This window comes from Wyeomyia smithii, chromosome 2 (genome assembly GCF_029784165.1).
Source record: "Wyeomyia smithii strain HCP4-BCI-WySm-NY-G18 chromosome 2, ASM2978416v1, whole genome shotgun sequence".
In the NCBI taxonomy this organism is placed as follows: domain Eukaryota; kingdom Metazoa; phylum Arthropoda; class Insecta; order Diptera; family Culicidae; genus Wyeomyia; species Wyeomyia smithii.
The window spans coordinates 180,575,048-180,597,173 of NC_073695.1; the positions used below are offsets into that span (position 1 = coordinate 180,575,048).

At 40.6% G+C, this 22,126-nt stretch overlaps 1 protein-coding gene across 3 annotated transcripts in view; it reads left to right on the forward strand.

The window, feature by feature from the left end:
* Positions 1-22,126, forward strand: part of LOC129724450 (kin of IRRE-like protein 1) — a 907,851-nt gene that overhangs the window by 264,117 nt on the left and 621,608 nt on the right. Inside the window, exon 3 of one of the 3 annotated variants that reach the window (XM_055679379.1) lies at positions 170-247. The exons of the other annotated variants lie outside the window; for them this stretch is intronic. The gene's annotated coding sequence lies outside the window, so the exon portion shown is untranslated. The remainder of the gene's footprint in view (positions 1-169; positions 248-22,126) is intronic. 3 annotated transcript variants of the gene reach the window in all.

Genomic DNA, 22,126 nt, shown 5'->3' on the forward strand with positions numbered 1-22,126 from the left:
TTACCGGTAGCGCTCGAAGGTGTGCTACGACTCAAGGACATACTATATTCCGCGCTAGCACGAACCTGGTAATATGCTTTGGTCCCATCGGAATTCTCTACGAAATAATTTATCGCAAATAAATATTTTTCCCCTACTAATGACAAACTACCTTTGGTTTTCGTTTCAGGTGAATTCGAGGAACAGCTTTTGATGAAAATTATACCACCGGTGCTTTGGGAAATGGCACAGCTGCCACCGCAGGAATGTAAAGTATCCTAACGTTTTGATGTTAAATTGGCTGTAATAAAACTGTATAACTTCTGCCGTCATGGGATCCTCAACCGGATGTCGATAATTTGCTACGAATTCCGATATCTAATGTCCCATAATTCATTTTCGATCGAAAACGGAAAGGGCAGCAGCGTGTTGAACAAACTAACAAAGGCAGTGTTAGGCGTCGGTATATACGAACAACGCCAAGATAAATCAACTTTACAACACGCAATTCGCTTGAATGCTGTTTGCCCTCAGGATGTTATGGTAGTCAATTCTCGGTTACTCTCGCTGAATGTGAAGCGGTTTGTGCTAACCTTGTTTATGGAGCTTGTATATAAATAATTGAGGAAAGGATGGGTTCTATGGGTCAATAGCCATGGTTAAAGTAGCTGAAACGGTTAAATTGCGTGCCTTTTCGTGTTACACCCAGAAGCGGTGTGACGAAATTTGGTTGTTTGTTTGAACACATCAACCGCCATATTGCATGCTAAATAAGCCTTTAACGTGCCATCGGATTGAGTTATAAGCTTGAATGCGTTGAACCTGCTCGCGCAATGAGCTGACAATTTGAGCTTGGTTCAATCCACTTTTGATTGAACTGCTGAAACTATCCAAGTTTTCGGTTTTAGCATGAACGAAAGTAAGTAAAGTTGATTGTGCGGAGTTTTTTCATTTATATTAAAAATCATTATTTTACTTCAAACGTATATTCAACGTATAAATAGATTCACGCATGCATTTAAAAAATAGTACCAAGATTTGTTTGCCTTGAAACAATACCATTTGTATGTTTCGTTCAATGTTTTTATTATTGTTCATTTTATTATATGTTTTTACAGTAGATTTTTTCCAAGTCCAATTTGAACTTTAAACTTTTAAGTTACATTTTTTCGAAGATTTCACCTGCTTAAACATATACAGTTAGTTTCCGTTTTTGGCAACAAAATTTTAAATTTCAGTTGCTATTCTATTACTACTTGTTTGTTTTATGAATACAATATATATGAAATAAATTTTATGAAAATCTAATTGATGAACCATAATTTGTTCCCCACAATTTCACTTTATCGCAGCAACCGTGGAGAACCAGGCACTTACATCGATATTCAAGAAAAAGAGGACGCATGGTTATTTTCCGTAACCCCCCGCGTATCGGATTCGAAAATAATATCTTCGAGAAACACTATAAATAATACGATAAATGGGATATAGTTGCAACTGGTGAAGGCTGAAATTTATTTTATGTTCTGATTTGCTGTCTTTTCTTCAACTTTTACGACTAAGTTGACGTAAAACCGCGTAAGAGCTTCTTTCATTTGGTTCACCCGAAGTACGATGTTGAGGGTTACGTCGCTTTCGCGACTGTCGATGACTGGCTGACAGCAGATGCGAAACATCGATCTCCGAAGGAAAATGTCTTGCGAATAAAGTACTTTGCTATAGAGCTACAGCATTTAAAAAGCATAACAGAAAATCGCTATACTAGGGCAACTGGAGCAAAAAGCATGTTTGGTCCGCTCAGAAAACTTTTATCGCGATAAGATAAATGTTCTAATGGAAGAGTTACGCTTTTTGTATAGCGAAGTTCATAGTTTTTTTGCTCTCTATTGTACTGCCAGAATAAGCGAAAAGTTCTTATATATAATTTCTGAATTGGTAGCAGCCATGCTGTGGAGGTTAGCGAAAAAAAAGTTTCGTTGCAAGTGTTTTATAGCTTACTGCGTGATTTGCAACAAAAACCAGAGCTTCAATGCCACATACACACACATGTACGCTTGTTACCCGTTTTTTATTCACTTGAATTCTGGACGAAGATTTATCTGCTACACAACTATGGCATCTTCAAACTTGTGTGTTTGTTTTATTTTCATCGCACATTCTACGAGCCATATCCAGATTAGAAGGAGATGACAAAATCATGCTGAAATTAAATAGCACTCAAGTGGAAAGAATTCCATAAGACGCCGATGTTTATGCTGTTCCGCGTTAGCCGCAGGGAGGCGCATGTGGTATATGGTCCACTTCAATTGTTTTATTGATCAATAAAAAGAAATTACCAGCAGCCCTCGAATAAGTGTACTGTTTTTAATTTCATCTGGTTTGGTGATTCGTACAGAAGCGCCATTGTATCGTAACGTAACAAAAGTTGCTCTACAAAATCGAAATACTTGCGACAATTCAACAAGGAAACATTTGTCTATTGGCCCTTATTTGAACTTGTTTGTTTAGCACGCAACAAAATGATACTATATCACTCGAAGGCAGAAACAATAAAAAATCCAAATTTTTCACACCCTCTAATCGCTTTCCGCATACATCAAATCTAGGCACGTTTCCCTCGTTCATGGATTCAATTTTACGGCGCGTAGTGTAATAATTCCGCTAACACCAATCTTTTTTTTATGATTCCCATAAATCAGTGAATCACAATACTCACAGCGATACTAACAGGCAATGAAAGACTACACCTCTGCTGCGAGATTAACACTTTTCACGAGCCGTTACCCCTACTGTGCAGTGGAAATCCATTATGGAAAAGCTCTTTGAAAAATTGAAATAAAAACTTTTTGTGCTTTAATAATCGGACGGCCCACTTCGTTGAACGGTCTGGCACAAAATCATCCAACTGGAACGGATTCATTCGAGTTTGATGATGGTGCTCAATCAGCAAAACAACGGTAAATCCCATTCCCGCAGCTTAGTCCGCTCACTAATGTCCTTCCGCGTAGCTATTTTACCCTCCAACCCTAGCTCATCTCGCTAACCTATGTGTTCACTGTTGGTTCAGCTCCACAAACTTGCCTCGAACAAGTGGTAACAATTTCATTAAATTCTGTTCAAACACCGCACATAAAATCCCTAACATAAATCATCGACCCTGAAATTTTTTTTTTCATTCAGTCTAAATATAGGGAATTTGCTAACTCCACTAACACCAGCAGCATCAACAAACACAGAGAACAACCTCGCCGGCCTAGCTTATAGTCCGGGTTTGTTTGCTTTTGACCCCTTTCAAACGGCGAGGGAGACCGTCCGTCCGTCCTTCCACCTGTGAAGCCTTCCCCTTTGGTTCGAGGTTCGCTGGTGTATGGCATCGAGTTGGCATTATTAAATCTGGGGCATAAATTTATACAAATAACTTCTGCGTTCTACTGGCCTACGATGGGGTTTTTGCCCTTCATCGGAGTACCAATTGCTTATTTTCGATGGAGAAAATTGTTTTCGATGATCATGATATTTTTTCCATATGCGCGAATTTTTTTTCATCAACTCAAGCGTGATACTTAACACAAGATAGAAGATGTCAGACAATATTATGGGTATTTGCTCATAAGTAAAGTAGTAAAAAAGTGAACTGGTGTTCGATGAAAGAGATGGTGTATGATTACATATCGACTGGTCGACACCGAAACCATTGCATCCTCGTACTTTTTCAAGTATTGGAAAGGATCCCACTTTGTTACATAACAATGTTTGTGATGCAAAACAATACTAACATTGTTTGCTTTATATTCTCGATAGTCGTAAAATAAGAGTGGCAAATATTTTGTGTGATAAATAATTTCAAAACTAGTATATGGTAATAGTTTTGCAAAGATAGATTTTTTTTAAATTCAACCCCACAAAATGTATGTAAAAATATTTTTGTATAATAAAATATATTTAAAACGTTTTGAGAGAAATATGTGTATGATGAAAAAAATATTTGTATGATGAAAAAAACCTTCACCATATATCAAAATTTGGACTTAAGATGAGAAACCGAAGTCTAAACTAGCGGGCTAATTTCTATTGGATTGAGCTTACCCACCCACATATGAATCAGATGAACGGCTACACTACGGCATGCTGTCTCCACAAATCATTTTGCAATTTGATTTTATCGGGAGTTGTAAAGGGAAATCATCAAACGGTTGGTATCCTACGCTGCTGCTTATGGTAATCGCCATTTATTATCGGTTAGCGTAGTGGTATTTTTGTTTTATTCCGTTCGAACGATTCGGAACCAAATAAAATCTTTATCTTGATACTTGAGTTCAGCTGAAGAGCAATAGATATGAATTGAAATAAAATGGTTTTGGGAGCACTAGTTAAAATCATTGCACGAAAAAATAAATGTTCAGTTTAGGAAACATTGAACACCTCCAAAGGTTCAGGTCCAGACATTTATGAAACACTTAACTTAAAAGCTGGCTTCTAATATAATTCAATTTTAGATGTGTCATTGAAATCCAAGTACTGCCTAAAAAATTGAAGAAACTCATACTTAATGAATGTGTTCAAATCTTGCAAGAAATCCTACCAAATAAATTTCTCATTGAGCGTCGTAGTGCAATGGAATTTCATTAGGTTATGTTTCCATTTAATTCTACTATACAAAGTAAAATCAAATAGAAACATAGGCTATTCTCAATATTCGAGGAATCCGACTCTCACAACCATCGAAGCGAAATTGTTTTTTCTTGTACGCAAACTGACGTTCAACATCGATCAATTTACTCAAACTTATTTCACTGGTTTTAGAAAACTGTGTTGATCCCATTTATTCCGACGTAAGTAATTCACCCACAACTTATCAAATGGGAAAAGTCATTTCGAAAAGATCGTCAACGAATAACCCAATTCATTCGGGAGTTTTTCGAGGCCTTCGTATTTTATTTCTTAAGACACTTCTATCATTTTTAAAACTATGAAAAATGACATTAATACTGATGATATTAAACTGTTTTTCAGAAACAAAAAAATAAAAATGGTATATTTATTTTGCGCAACGGGACATTTTTAATATGGCGTAAAAAACCTGTTCAAGCTAAACGTAATAATGTAGTTCGATAACTTTTAGCAGGAAAACCTTTCCTATTGTAGCAAAGTATGGTCTTCACATGCAGATGGAAAAAATCAGCGTCAAAACCATTTCTGTTCGTAATCTGGCATGGAAGTAATTTCTACTACAATCCTGTGATGAACGCTTCCGGCTCGCTGACATTCAATCATTGAGAGCACGCTGTGAATTTGTAATGGTGTCATTTGTTAATAATATAGCGCGTTGATCTGTACGAAATATGATTAAAATTTAATTTTCCTGTGCCTTTAGGAAATCTGCAAACATGTACCACAGCTCACTAACTGACGAAAGTTTTTGTTTCGCTGTAGTTGCCTTTGTTAATACATTTCAGCCATCTATTTGTCGGTTCCTGAACTTCTGCGAATGCGCCATATTTTCCTTAACTGACAAAGTGGTGCAAGTAATGTGAATGGATTATAAAAGGAAACGAATTTTGCAGCTTCATTTGCAACGTAAAAGATCGTGTTAGTTAAAGGTGGCTACACGGAGCGAAGGTACGTGTCGTATTCTGATCCATCGCATTCTACGAAGATAGAAAGAGTCTGGTACCACCAAATTAGAAGAAAACCATGTCGTCCTAGCTGTATTCAAGCTCCAAATTTAGTGAACGCCGTTAACGAGTTCGTCGAAATTTTTGATCGGCGTATAAGATGGTTAAAGAATTTAAAGTGTCTCGTAAAGTAATCCGAAACATATTCAAAGAAGATTTGAGATTCAGACTTTACAGAAAATGTAAAATGAACGGACTTACAGGGACTTACAGGAGCAAAAAAAAAAACGTTAATTTATCGATTCGTTTTTAGAGAAAGAAAACCGGCTTCACCTAAGTATTAATTTCAAGGATGATTAAATTTATCCAAGATATCCGTGATGATTTGTTTATTTGTTCTTTGTCTTCGAATTCAGTGTACAGACTGAGCATGTCCTGTGCCCGGGTATTGGAATCACTGACAGTATCGCAACTGGCGCTGAGGAACGATTATTTAAATTTGTAGGAGAAGGTCTGAGCAGTTCATTAGGACGTCAAATACAAACAATCGTTGAAATTTTGTTGAGAGCAATTCCAGGTCAATTAAACAACATCGTTGTGGGTACTTGGTCAGATGTACAGGATGATTCTACGGTAGATGACGAGGAGCTGAACGTAAAAAAAACTTATGGGAGCAGCGTATTTTGTTTGCCGGATCATATTCCCAAGCAATCGTGACCGACATCTTCATCAGATGTAAAACCATTGGGTTTTTCTGTTTGGGGAAAACGGAGGAAAAGTTCAAGAGCCTAAAACCAATGCACAGTGATCCAAAAAGGCAAAAAGTTTAACTTAATTCCATAACGCCTTTCACTTTCATCCTAGCTACGGTGTCTTCGGAACAATTGTTTGTATGAATGATCAGCATAATCTCAAATCGTCAAAAGTTATGAAAAGTGCACTTTTTTGTGTTAAGAGATAGAGAAATATTTTATTTGGCAAAGTTGTAGAAAATTTAAAAATATGAAACTTTGCTGAATAAATTATATTCTTTTCTTCATTGAGTGTAAAGTTTATAGGAGCAATTCTCGCTGAAATTAGGCACAATGTCTTTCGAATTTGATATAAATGCACATATTAGTTAGGAATAGAGAAAAAACTGACTATGCCATTTTTGTTTGATTGAATTTGGTGACCCCTCGGTCACCAAGGGGTAAGATAGTTTCTAGAAAAATGGAAATTTTAACAATTCTTGATGTTTTATTTGAGCTATTCGATATGAAACCTTCTACAAGTAGCACTTTTCTGTAAAGAGGAATGATAGGGCTTTCATTTGAAGTGATCAAAATTTTGGCCGCCATCTTAAATTTGGCCGCCATCTTGGATTATATTAGAAAAAATCGATTCTGTTCGCAACTACCGATTTTCGATCTGAGAGAAGCTTTAGAAAGCTGAGAAAAAATGATATAAGATACAAGAAAAAGATTAAGTGAGTATCAGTGATAACTAGAGACAGTGGCAATTCGCGACAAAAAAAATTGAAAATTCGCGGGTGGCAAAATAGAAAAGATTCAAATTCGCGGTAATTTCGCGGCAACCCGTTCTTTAGAAAACGCCAAATAAAGTGCATTTTTTGGTAAGAACAATAAACAAACTATTTTATTTAATTCAATATACGGTAATTTAACATTACGATTCATGATTTTTTTTGCAGTACGGTCTACTGTGTCAAATTGTCTTCAATCATATTTGGGTGCCGGCAGGCACGTATTATTCCAGTTATTCTGACTCACGTTGTATTCCGCATCTACCAAGTTTCCAGGAATCGATAAATATTTCCCGAAGAAAAATAACTTTAAAAACCTTAAAAGTTGCCGTAATTGTACATAGGTATACCATAATTTAACTATGTTTTTCATTGTGAATACATCTATTTTACATTAAATACCATTGTCCATAGCAAACAAAACTCGTTACTCCATTTTTACCATGAAAAAGGGGGGTCGTTATGTATCCTAACAGTCACTGACAATGTTTTTCATTGTAAAATTATTGTCGGTGGTAGATTCAACAACAAAAAACGTTGTTAAAACATGTTAATGACAACAATCGTTTGCAAGCTCACAGTAAAAATACCGTGTTTTTATGGTTACAATAAAAAACATTGTCCGTTTACTGTTCTCACCGCAAAATACATCGTAAGTTTTTTTTCGGGTTATTTTCCACCCGGAAAAGTTAAAAAAACCGTCCGCGTTTCGAATACTTACCAAAATTATTAAAATGCAAAAATGCTTGCTACTTGAACTAAGTAGGTATATCTTGCAACTTCTATTTTGCACACTGGGGAATTCTATCATGCAGATCCCCACTCGCCAAAATCTTTGCTCAAAGAGGATCTAGTAACTGAACCGTCCGAAAACAATTCAACCCAGGCTGGCAAAATCTCGTTGTAAGAGAGCAGTAGTACGATTTCATCTTATTGGTTGCGTAGGAAAAGGCCTCCTGTAGCCATCGAGGTGTCTATTGATCTTTAGATTTGTCCGTGTTGTTGGTTTTCGCGGAATTTCGCGGATTTTTGATAATTTCGCGGCCGATGCTGGATTTCGCGGAATTCGCGGCTTTCGCGAAATCGCGATTTACCACTGTCCCTAGTTTTCAGAGTGAAGCTTTAAAATAGTCGTTGCTTTCCGCGCAAGCCATATGTAGAAACTCTTCCCTCAAGTTTTTTTTGATTGCGATAAATCTCCGGATATTTATGAGTTCAGTAATAAATTGCTGAACAAACCTTGAAAAATTTCGATTCGAAATTAAGTGCAGGTTAAGAATTAGAATTCACTAGTTCGAAAGAACTGTTCATTTAAAGAGTTCGTAGACAATCTTAGTAGTTCATTGAAACAATGCTTAACTTATTTTATGTCTCTGAGGTAAATTAGCATAAGCAAAATGAAACTTATTGAGACTATATCGTATTGAACTTTTAAATCCACAGAATTACCAATCTTACACCAAATGAAGCTATTGTGTATGAAGATTTTGCTGAGAATTATAGGGTGACGATCGAAAAAGAGATTATATCTCACTATTATACATGGCAAATTGTCATTATTCATCCGATCTACTACTGTGCCGAAGGGGTCTGATTTCACAAAACATTGATCCTCCTTTTTCTTATTGTTTTATTTTTTTAAATGAATCTTTTCCCACATTTTAAAAGTGTACGATCAAACCAAAAGTGACCGGCCTACAAATTCGATCAAACAAAAATGGCAGTATCATTTTTTCTCTAATTCTAAAAACTATGAGCATTTATATCAAATTTGAAAGACCTTGTGCATCTAGTGGCCTGGTTTCAGCGAGAATTGCTCACAGAGTATATTATATAAAAGTTACTCAAAATTTAGTTTTTTTTATACTTAACTTTTGTCAATTGCATTTTACAAGAAAATGATGTACGGAAGAGTTATTGGGACACACAAAATACATGTTTTTGTTGAAGACTACACATATCCAGGATTTTTCCTTACGAAGTTATAGCATATTTTTTCGATAACTTAAAGAATGTATAGGGTAAAAAAGGGCTAGTAGAACAATGATGTCAATACTTTTCTTTAAAGTTTAGCTCAAGTACTACAAAATGTTGTAAGTTTCGTTTGTCCCAATCTATACGGCGGGCATATTTTATAGTATGTTTTTTTTTATTCTCGCTTATTTTCCGTCGGTCTAATTCCGCCACTGTTGTTTATGCCAATCACCGACGCCCGGGGAGGCGACTCCACCTAGGACCCTAACTCACGACTCATTTAATAACGGGACCGGCGCCAACGGCTTTACTTCCTCATGCGATGGAAGGCGTGATCCCAGAGATTTTTCGCCTCAGAAAATCTCCTGGTGTCGGCTAGGATTGAATCAAGACCAGTTGGGTTGGTTGTGAGTGGATCACGCCCGCCACCCCACAACCATGTCGGCGTTGGAATTCGAACCCAGGCGTTGAGCGTGGTTGGCGGAGACGTTATCAACCACGCTAGGCCCCCGCCCTTTTTTATAGCATGTTTTCGTATATAAAAAATACTATCTTTTTGTGTTGAAAGATAGAGGAATGGTTTGTTTAGCGAAGTTTTTGAACATGGAAAAGCATGAAACTTTGCCGAATAAATAAACTTCCTATCTTCATCGGGTACAGAGTTACAGAGTATTTTACATAGAAGTTACTTAAAATTTAGTTTTTTTGTGCTCAACATTTGTTAGTTGCATTTTACAAGAAAACATTGTTCTGAAGAAGCATCTAACTTTTTTGTGTTTAGAGATAGAGGAATAGTTTATTTGACAAAGTTGTAGGAAATTGAAGAATATGACACTTTGCTGAACAAACCAAATTCCTATCTTCATTGGGTACAAAGTTATAAAATAGATTGTATGGAAGATATTCAATAGTTAGTTTTTTGTAGTTAACTTTCGTTATTTGCATTTTAGAAGAAAATTGTGTTATTAACTTATCGAAAAAATAAGCTAGAGTATGCTATAAGTTTTTTAAATAAATGTTATAAATATAACGTGTGTCTGGTATGTCCCAATGCTTGGACATAGCGTACATCCACCGCGTGCAAGGCCTACCATGGAGTCGACGGCCTCTTCCTGGTTTTCTACTTAAAATAGTTTTAGCGGCTCTCTCATCAGGCATTCTGGCTACGTGTCCAGCCCACTGAAGCCTGCCCTGCTGTATTACCTTCACTATAGCAGCATGTTTGTAAACCTGGTACAACTCGTGATTCATGCGTCTGTGCCACACTCCATCTTCCAGTTTCCCGCCAAGTATCGGTCGCAGAGCCTTACGCTCAAGAACTCCGAGCACTTGTCGATCAGTTTCCATCAGCGTCCATGCTTCATGTCCGTAAAGGGCCACAGCGTGCTAAAAAACGCTAGTTTTGTGCGAGGTTTGCAAACTACGGGACCTTAGCTGGTTAGCTGGTTACGTAGGGGCTTGTTCGCAGCTGCAACTCGTCGTTTCACTTCACGGCTCATATCGTTGTCACATGTCACAAGCGTACCAAGATAAACGAATTCGTCATCCACTTCAAATCGTTCCCCATCTATCTCCACCACAGCACCAATGCCACGGGAACTACCACGCTCCCTGCCATCTACCATGTACTTCGTTTTGGTAGAGTTAATGACAAGTCCCAATCTCGCTGCTTCTCTCTAGAGAGGTACGAAGGCCTCCTCCGACTGATGTCTCGCCAGCTATCCGCACGCATGATTTCGATCCCTACAGTGTCATATGACTTAGCTTAATTAGTTTCGTCGGGAAACCGTATTCCAGCATGATCTGGCACGATTTTTTTCTTCATAATCTGGCACAGGTTGTTTCTTTTCACTGAGTTGAATGCCGTCTTGAAATCCACAAACAGATAGTGCGTCTGCAGGTTATACTCCCGGAACTTATCGAGGATCGCAGGGTGTCGCAGGGTGAAAATTTGATCTGTCGTGGAACGCCCTTGTCGAAAACCAGCCTGGTATTAACCAACAAAGGATTCCGTCAACGGTCTCAATCTGAAGAACAGAATACGGGAGAGCACTTATTATGCGGAGTTGTGCAACGTAATGCCTCGATAGTTGCAACAATCCAATCGATGACCCTTCGTATAGATAGAGCATATGAGGCCTTTCAACCAGTCGTTCGGCATTTGTTCATCCGCCCAGATCCTTAGTGTTATCTGGTGGATTGCATAGTACAGTCGCTCACTTCCTGCTTTTAGAAGATCGGCCGAGATACCGTCCTTCCCAGCGGCCTTACCGTTTTCAGCTAATTAATCGCCTTTTTCACTTCCTCTTGTGTTGGTGGCGGCACAGGGAAATTCCTGCCTCTGACTTTGTTGACTGTTCTATAGAAGCTCCGCACGTCGTTTTGAGCTTAGCTGTCCTCTGCGCTGGCGAGCACTTGCTTCTCGTACTCGGGCTTCTTCCGACGGTGGGTTCTATTTTCGGCGGTTCTTGCCTCCCTGTACCTCTTTCTGTTCTGACGCGTAGCCGCAGTGAGCAAGTTGCTCTTGGCACGGTTCTTCTCATCTGTCGCTCTCTGGCACTCGGCATCAAACCAGCCATTACGCTGTCTTCCACCCATCGTACCTACTCTGTATATTGCTCCACAGCCCATTTATGTCTTCCACTCCTTCCTCCTGCTATTCTGCGATCCGTTGATCAAGCTCTCTGGCGTATTCTGCTGTCACGCCATCAGCTTTCAACCGCTGAATGTTGAAATGCGTCGTCCTCTCTGTGCGAGATCTCGGCACTTTCGACAACCGTGCGCGGATCTTACAAACGACGAGGTAATGGTCAGAGTCAATGTTTGCCCCCTTAAAAGACCTAACATCAGTAACATCCGGAAAGTGCCGACCGTCAATCAGTACTTGATCGATCTGGGAGCAGGCTCCTACATTTGGATGCCTACAGGTGTGTTTCTGAATGTTCAAACGTGGAAAATAGGAACTACATATGGCCATTCCTCTGGCCGCGGCAAAGTTGATCAGCCTCAGGTCGTTTTCATTGGTTGATGAGTGGAGGCTATGCCTTCCAATGACCGGACGGAAGAATTCCTCCCTCCCAACCTGTGCGTTTGCGTCTCTGATGACGACTTTTATGTCGTGTTTTGGGTACTCCCCATGGAATCGCTCAAGCTTATCATAGAACTCATCTTTGACTTCATCGGATTTGTCGTTTGTCGGTGCGTAGGTGTTGATTAAACTGTAGTTGAAGAACTTCCCCTTAACCCTCAACACCCACATACGGTCATCTACGGGCCTCCACCGGATGACTTTTGTTTTCTGATTTCCCAGCACCACGAAACCGACGCCCCGTTCCGCTGCTTTGCAGCCACTGTAGTAGATGTGGTACTTGAAAAAAGTGCGTGCAATAGGGTCTACTGCACGGAATTCCCTTCTCCGGAATTTGGCCACCGAACCTCCTGAATCGCTGCGATTTCGACACTCTGCAGCTGTAGTTCTCGAGCAAGCAAACCAGCCCGCACCGGTACATTGAGAGATCGAACGTTTGAAGTACCCAATTTCCAATTGTTTACTTTAATCTTTTTCCGTGTTCGTAGCCTAGGTCTTTGTCGATTGATCTGTTCCGTATTTCTGATTTCGTTGTTCGTGGTTGAAGAAAGGTTTCACATTCGTTGTTTTGCTTTCGTCTCGATTAAACGCAAATTGTTCAGCTCTGCTTAATTCGCAAAATAACAATACACGAGTTATCGTACGGGTGTTTTTTTTTGTCGGTTAGTTCTTGTGCAGTGCGATAACAATAGGCTGCAGTATATCGGCAGAAACATCTTCTGCACACTGGTAGGGGCAGGCTACCCCGCCATTGATCCGATACGCAGCTGATATATCAGCAAGAATAATTCCCCCGCACTGCTGTTACCCCGCTAGCAGCACGGACCACCATACGACCGAGCAAGTGGAAATCAACAACAAGTGGCATCTACAAGACCACGGCCACTGTGTTACAACACGAAGCTGGATCGTCATTGTTTGTTCTGCGGAGACACACTTCCAGATTGATCCTACTAGCAGCCGAGAGGTCGTGACTTGGACGTTCGGTGAAGTATTCACTTTAGAATTATTATCATTATTAATATTATTACTATCAATATTATTATTATTATTATTGTTGTTATTATTATTAATATTATTAGTATTAGTATTATTACTATTGATATTATTATTAGTATTACTGTCTTTTTTCTTATTTGATCCATTGTAGTTTGAAATATTGTTTTTAAAATTTAATACCAACTATTTGATCCCCCCCCACACATTCGAATATTTATCGTTTGTGTGCGGTAGAGCGTAACGCTCCCGCAAAATGGACGACATGCAGGTGCAACTTTTCCTGGATGTGGAAACAAATGGGGAAGAAATTGAAATTTCCCCCAGCAGTTCTCCCTTACCTTCCCCTGTACCATCCCCGCTACCTAGTCCTGTACCAAGGGTACCGGAAATACGGGTAAAAGCTTACCCAGATGCCGCTAGTGGTCCCTACGTTGTTTACTTCCGGCCCATAAAAAAACCTTTGAATATAATTTAAATAGGCAAAGACCTGGCAAAACAGTTTCCGGCCGTAACCGAGATTACGAAGGTGAGGCCGAACAAACTGCGAGTTGTCGTGAGAGAGTACCGCGTGTACATCTCTGCCAAGGACGTGGAGATCGACGGTGTGGTTACCGAAGGAAGCCTCACGGTCGATGACATTTTGCGTCACGGGGTTGGCTGTTTTTTTTGTTTGCATTCAAAATGTAAAGATACTGGATGTCAAGCAATTGCATTCAGTAACCATCGAAGAAGGGAAGAAGAAATTCCTCCCTTCGGGTTTCTTCCGGGTGACATTCGCCGGATCTGCACTGCCGAGCTACATAGCTTTGGACAGGGTTCGTCTGCCTGTACGCCTGTTTGTACCGCGGGTCATGCATTGCCAAAATTGCAAGCAGTTAGGCCATACAGCCACCTACTGCTGCAACAAGGCACGCTGCAGCAAGTGCGGAGGCAATCATGCTGAGACCGCTTGCAGTGAGGATACTGAAAAGTGTCTTTACTGCGAGGGAACTCGGCATGACCTTTCGGCGTGTCCCGCATACAAACAGCGCGAGGAAAAAATTTAGCGTTCCCTTAAGGAACGATCAAAGCGCTCTTTTGCAGAAATGCTTAAGAGGGCTGAGCCACCCTCGACAGGAAACATCTTTTCCTTTTTGCCAACCGATGAGGGTACATTTGACGATCCCTTCGAAGGGTGTTCTTATGCCTTGCCAGAGGGATCTAGGAAGAGGAGAATGCTCAACTCTCCTAATCTTTCTCGCAAAGGTCGTAAGATAACCCCTAGCGGAATGACCAATAAGACAACACAAAAAGGAAACGGTGAAGAAAAACCGAAGCAAGTACCCCCCGGTTTTAATTTCAAATCAAACCAAGCGTACCCACCGCTTCCTGGGGCACCAAAAACCCCTCGTGCACCCATTTCTCGATCAGAAGACATAAAAGAAACAGGGTTCATAAAATTTTCTGATATTGTGGATTGGATATTTAAAACATTCAACATACCAGATCCCCTTTAAAACATTCTTCTTGCCCTTCTTCTACAGTGCAAACCTTTTTGAAGCAACTCACAGCAACTTGGCCCCTCATTTCAGCTAACGTATCTTTCGATGACTAATACGTCGAAAGAGGTTAGGAATTTTGTCACTGTGTTACAGTGGAACTGCAGAAGTATCATCCCCAAATTTGATTTATTTTCACATTTGATAAACACATACAATTGTGATGCGTTCGCGCTCTGTGAAACTTTTCTCAATTCAAATGACCAACTTAATTTCCACGATTTCAACATCATTCGTCGAGATCGAGACTCACACGGTGGAGGGGTACTTTTAGGGATCAAAAAGTGCTATTCTTTTTTCAGAATCGACCTCCCCTCGATCTCGAATATTGAAGTTGTTGCTATTCAAACAAATATGAATGGAAAAGACCTATGCCTTGTTTCGTTATATATTCCCCCATCCGCGCGGATTGAACAGAAGCAACTCCTTGATATAGCAGAATTGCTTCCCGCACCTTTTTTGATTTTGGGAGATTTTAACTCTCACTGTTCGCTATGGGGGTCGCTGTACGACGACAACCGATCTTCTTTAATTTGTAACTTGATCGACGACTTCAATATGATACTTTTGAATACTGGGGAAGCGACACGTGTACCTAATCCTCCAGCACGTGAAAGCGTGCTTGACTTATCCCTCTGCTAGACATCACTAGCGTTAGATTGCCAGTGGAAAGTAATCAACGATCCCCACGGTAGTGATCATCTTCCAATCGTTATATCAATTGCTAATGGTTCAACTCCCCCGAGCAATCAATATCTCCTACGACCTTACACGTAATATTGATTGGAAGCGTTATGAGTCTATTATAGCGGAATCTATCGAGACTCACGAGGAACTTCCTCCGGAGGAAGAATACGCGTTCTTAGCTGGCTTGATAATCGACGCCGCGACTCAAGCTCAGACGAAACCGATACCCGGGGTAACGATTAGGCAGCGCCCTCCCAACAAATGGCGGGACAAAGAGTGCTCTGAGCTGTACGCGCGAAGGTCCGCGGCGTATAAGGACTACCGGGAGTACGGCACTGTCAACCTACTTCGAAAGTACGAGGCGCTGGGCAGGCAGATGAAGAGCTTAGTAAAGACGAAAAAACGTGGGTACTGGCGGCGGTTCGTAAACGCGTTGTCGAGGGAAACAGCGATGAGCACTCTTTGGGATACCGCCAGGCGCATGCGGAACCGTGACGTTTCGAATGAGTGTGAGGATATTCAGATCGCTGGATACCTGATTTTGCCAAAAAGGTCTGTCCGGACTCTGTACCGGAACAGAAAACCTTTCGCGACGCGTTTTTAGTAACTACGGAAGAGCCTCCATTTTCGATGTTGGAATTTTCAATGGCTCTCCTGTCGTGCAGCAATAAGGCTCCAGGGTTAGATAGAATAAAATTCAACCTGTTGAATAATCTACCCGACTCTGCAAAAAGACGCTTGTTGAATTTGTTCAACAAGTTTCTTGAGCTAAATATTGTTCCGCATGACTGGAGGGAGGTAAAAGTCATTGCTATTTGGAAACTCGGGAAACCTGCCTCTGATCACAATTCATATAGGCCGATTGCGATGCTCTCTTGCCTTCGGAAATTAATGGAGAAAATGATCCTCTTACGGTTAGACAAATGGGTCGAAACAAACGGTTTACTTTCAGATACTCAATTTGGCTTTCGCCGGGGCAAACGGACGAACGATTGCCTAGCGTTGCTTTCTTCTGAAATTCAACTCGCATTTGCTCGAAAAGAGCAAATGGCTTCTGCGTTCTTGGATATTAAGGGGGCTTTTAACTCTGTCTCTGTAGAAGTTTTAAGCGCGAAACTTCATTCGCAGGGACTTCCCTCCTCATTGCTTGATTCCGGGTAATGAAAAGGCTGACTCTTTAGCTAAGGTGGGTGCTATTGATGGCGATATTTATGAAAGACCAATTGCTTATGATGAATTTTATAGCATTTTGCGTCAGAGAACACTCAACAGTTGGCAATCATCATGGAACTCAGATGAATTGGGACGGTGGCTACATTCCATTTTTCCTAAGGTATCGACGAAAGCATGGTTCAAGGGGTTGGATGTAGGTCGGGACTTCATTCGCGTGATGTCCAGACTTATGTCCAATCACTATACGTTAAACACGCATCTCTTCCGTATGGGGCTTGTAGACAGTAATCACTGCGTTTGTGGCGATGGCTACCATGACATCGAGCATGTTGTTTGGTCGTGTGCCGAATACTGTGGTGTTAGGTCCAAGCTTATAGATTCCCTTCGGGCCCGAGGAAAACAACCGAACGTACCCGTTAGAGACATTCTGGGAAGCGGTGATCTCCAGTACATGACACAGCTATACTACTTTCTGAAAAACGCTGACATTAAAATTTAAAATTTTCTTTGTCTATTTGTCAGATTAAGGATACGAATATGCTATGCTGAAGACACGGAAACGAAGAGCCCGCATCTATGCTTACACAAATATTTTGAACCCACAACAAACAAGAAAACAATTGCTCTACCAGCTTGAGCTTGAGCTTGAACTTGATTGATCACCACCGGTTGCCACTTCGTTACTGATCAGGATCGATTGGAGTTGTAAATCGAATTTAGTGATTCCTGCTTGGGATTTAGCTTTTCGATGTGCATCTCCAATAACCCCTGCATGCTGATCAGTACCGACGCCTGCCGGTCCAGAACGTAGATCAAAGGAAGGAAGGAAAGGGGTGTTAGTTCGATACTTGTTGTTACTAGAGGCCGGATATACTCCTGCACACTCCACAAGCACCACGGGTATAGGAATTTTGTGTTAGTTGTTTGTCGCGTTTCTTCTCTACATACGATATAACTCTTGGCGGTATTTATGGGCCATCGTCCACTAAGATATTTTTCGCGAACCTATCTTCTATGTATCTAAGACGTTTTGTTTCATTGATTTCAGGAGTACGACGAGAATAACGAGCTTTGTACTAATAGAGGAACTGACCGACCCTTCCAATTTTGAACCCGACGTGCACGCACTTTCCCGAGGTTAGTGGTGCGATATTCGATATATGAACTCGAAAGCGCGCCAGGTGCCAACATGTTTGAAACCTCATCATATTTGCGTGTTCAAAGATTTATAGTAGCATATGAATATAGTAAAACCTACGACACGCTGAACCGCATCCGAGCCAATCTCCGCTTTTCAACCACATCAAGAAGTTCAATTTACTACCCCATGAAAACCAAAAAAATCTGTATTATTTCCAGAAAATCTGCAATCTGGATGCAGATATCTGTATGAAAAATACGCAAGAAATCTGTATAAAAGCAGACAAATCTATATATGTGGCATCACTGGTCACAACTGAAATGATCTGCTATAATTTAGAACCAAACTGCATCGCCCGAAGGCAAACAAAGCCACCAATAGCTGTCAAACGCAAGTGCGCGACGTCACCGTGCGATGGTCTATTTGCTGAACACACATTCTCATGTCAGCCTACTGCAACTTGCAAGTTGATGCAACGTAAAAAAAATCATGAACACATGAACGCGCTACCCAACACACACAGGTGATCGAGAGAGAAAGAATCAGAAAATCGGCATCTTCGAAGGTGACTCTGCGGTCGTGAGCAGCACAAAAGGATTTTGAAGGCTGTTCGCACCTACGTGAACTCTCATATGCAATTGTCAAAATGTGCGTGATGACAAAAGCAAAAATATTTCCTTCCTTCTTTTTCGCATGCAAAAATCAAACAAATATCTCAGCAACACCGTCAACGCGAATTCCTTCTTTACGGTTTCCACTCTCTTTCCACTAACACTACCGTTCACTTGGTAAAAATCAAAACGTACACGAATGGCGAACTATATCTTCTGTGCCAATTTACACTGCATAATCACTTCCATTTTTGATCTTCTAATTTTCACTCCACTCTAACTAATTTGTATCTTACACATGCGACACCCGATATACTTGAAAATTTACAACCTTTCATGACCTCTAGTGCGAAAATACACGTGAATTTTATACAAGAAAACAATTGCTCTACCAGTTGAAAAACAAAGTTCCAAAATAGTTTTAAGTCAAAATTGTATCTCCCCTCCTCTCACCCTAAATCCCCACTAGCTCGTAGTCGGCCGCGTGAATAAAAAAAAGGCCTCCCTCTTTTCCCTGCTAACGTAGAATTAATACGAATTGTACTTGGCTCAGTAAAACAGAAAATGAATCGTGCCGTGTCAAATAAACTAACTTAAACCTAATTTAAACCTAAGAAAGGTTTCGGTATGCTACCTCACCAGGGGCGCGATACCTATATCCTGCTGACGGAGCTGCCATCTTAGATTTAGCTGGCGGGATACAGTATTCCATAATTCAGCCGCCCGCTCCGGGTCAGACGCTGTTGTACGCCGCCCCTAATATGGGGATACAGCCGCGTACGATCCCCTTCCCAGTCAGCATACAACCATAGCTAACACCGAGGGTTGGTTACCCGATCACCGCTGAGGTTACTCGTATCCCGGTCGGCACCTCGTGTAGGTTGGGATAGGAGTTGCTGGACAGAAGTGAATGACCACAATGTGGTCTCAAGTTACACGTGTCCAACCGTCCCGTCAAGAGTGGCACGATTCAACTTAATTAGTTCTGCAGGAAAACTATGTTCGAGCATAATTGACCATAAATCATTTCTCTTGACTAAGTCGTAAACTGCTCTAAAGTTCATGGACAGATGGTGCAAGATGAATTCATTTGGAGTCCGAGCAATTCTTCATCGGACCATACTCTCAGCATGATCAGATAGATGGCACGATACAGCTGTCCGCGTTCGATTTTATTCGGTGGACAACCAGGCGCGAATCTTGCATACCACTAAATAGTGATCCGAGTCAACGTTTGGTCCTCTGAAGTGCCGATCATCGATCAGAACATGGTCAATCTGAGAGCAGGCTACCCAATTTCCGTGCATCCAGGTGTGCTTACGAATACATATTCCGGCTTGCAAAATAAGTGCTATAGATAACCATGCCATGCGCTGCAGCGGAAGTGATAAGCCTCAGGCCATTATTGTTCGCAGTAGAGTGCAAGCTCTGTGTACCAATTGCAGGGGGCGTCTTCCTGCCCGACCTGTGCATCTCCGACGATCCTAATGTCGTATCCTGGGCACTGCACGTTTTTGCAAGGAGATCTTAAAATTCTTCCTTAATTCTAAACACCCTTATACAGTCAATGATCGATCTTCTAATGTTATGCATCATCTATTTCACAATTACCATGAAACCGACTTCTCCTTCTTACACGCCGCCAATGTAGTAGATGTGATACTTGAATGAAGTGTGAAGCTGGTAAGGCACCGTATTTCATGATTCAACCGCCTGCTACGGACCAGGCGCTGTTGTAAGCCGCCCCTAACATGTGAACATAGCCGCGTACGACTCTCTCACTCAGCATACGACCAAAGTTTTCACCGAGGGTTACCGTGGAGGCTGGGATAGGCGTTACTGAACAGAGGTGGATGACCACAATAGGGTCTCAAGTGACACGTGTCCAGTCATTTACCAACTATAATAAGAATGTACGAAGAATAAATATTTCATTTCGTGTTGGCGAGTAGAGGAACCGGACCGATGGAGCACTCGCAGTGACGTAACGTTAAATTGTTGCGTTGTATCGTTTTGCTTCTTGGGGATGGCTTGTAGGATAAAAAAATTCTTTGCGTATTGACTGCTAGACAAGAGAATGGAGTAGGAATGCTGCTTCGAATTAACCGTTCTTTAATTAAAATGTTTAAATGTTAACTAATTTCTTGCTAGCGGGCAGTGAATTTGATGGATAAAAATTTGTGTAGTTCTACGTCAAGCCTGCGTTCGTGCACATAAGCACTAACCCTTATACTCTTTGTAAACAAGTTTTCAGTCTTATAGAATTTGATTGATTTAGAACCAACGGCATTTAGAACGATTTAGAACGGCATCATAAGACCAGTAGTATCTTTATATTGGTCAAGGTACAAAATCGAAATGGAATCGAAATGCATCCTATTTATTGTTCTCTTATTGTTTCTTTTTCAATGTAATTGGCCCAATTGTTACGACACTACTAAGGCCCTTTTGTTTTGTTTGTGACGAGAATTGATTTTCTGTCCATGGCTGCAAATCCGTTGCTTAAACATTAGTTTTCTGGTAAATTTATCTGTGAAAACAAACATAAAGTTGCCGGGGATACCTCCTCTGGCAGGGACCTTGTAGAATTTCAGGCCTGGGGGTTGTCCAAAATCCGTCTTCAGGTACCTTGACGCATTCATCATCATGTATCCGTTCGTCAAAACATTGTTATACAATTTTTCAACGCGTCGTTTGGCCATCCAATTTTATTTTGACGCCATGTTTGGTTTCAAACAATTTGTTGTTAAAAACAATCTCAGATGCTTCTCTACTACGATCGCTGTTGTAAAATGACATTGATTACGGATTCGGTATGAATCTTAGTTTATATTTCAAAGACTTTATTTTGAAAACAAATCCCGTTACGATTCAAGTGCGCTCTGCTTGTACACAGCCTCTATTGAAAGGAACATTTTGGCCTAGCAGATTTGACGTTCACACTGAGTTGATTTGCTACGAATGAGCTGTCAATAGGAAGATAAAAAAAACGCTTTCGGCCCTTTCGAAATAATTTGTTTGCCTCTTGTGCTCCACTGGCTATCACTTCTAGGACGTCAGGAACGCTGAAACGAAAATTTTATCACGTTGTGTTTATTTTCCCCTACAGCGTTCATATTTTGGCTGCGAAAATAGTCGGAACATCCACGTTTTAGATGTGGAGCTAATCCGGGTGCGTAGTTATGCGGCCAATGGACACAGATTTGAAATGGTGTAGCAAACATAGCGGTGCAGAAGATTTGTTTTACTAGTGTTTAGGAGGTAAATATGAGTCGAAATTTACTGATAACATTCAGCAATAGTAAATGTTTTGTCAATGAAAATTCATGTTCCCCAGATATTTATACGATGCGAAGGATTATCCGTTTTTTGAATGGAAAACATTTTTTCGCTAAACCCTTTGCCGTTTGCTGTGGACTGAAATTTTCTGTTTATTAAATAACAGATACATGCTACATATCCATTACTCACGATCAATATGTTCTACCATTCAACTTGTAGAACAAGTAAAGACAACGACAGCACCGATAGCAACAATCAGGCCACGAGAAACAAACCGTTGCTAGCGCTGAAATCCAGAGATTATTGACCATTAACCGACGCCATCGGCATCCGGGTGAAATTTCTGGTCACGACATTGGTCGAGGAGGCAAAAACTGAGAAGGATGTGAACACTGTAATAAAGTATGCTGGTAAAATAACAGGATTAGCAATTTCTGTGTTGCATTTGCCAACCGGATGAGGCGTTACGAATTCTCACCGCTCATTGAAATAATTCAACTAATCTTGACCCTCT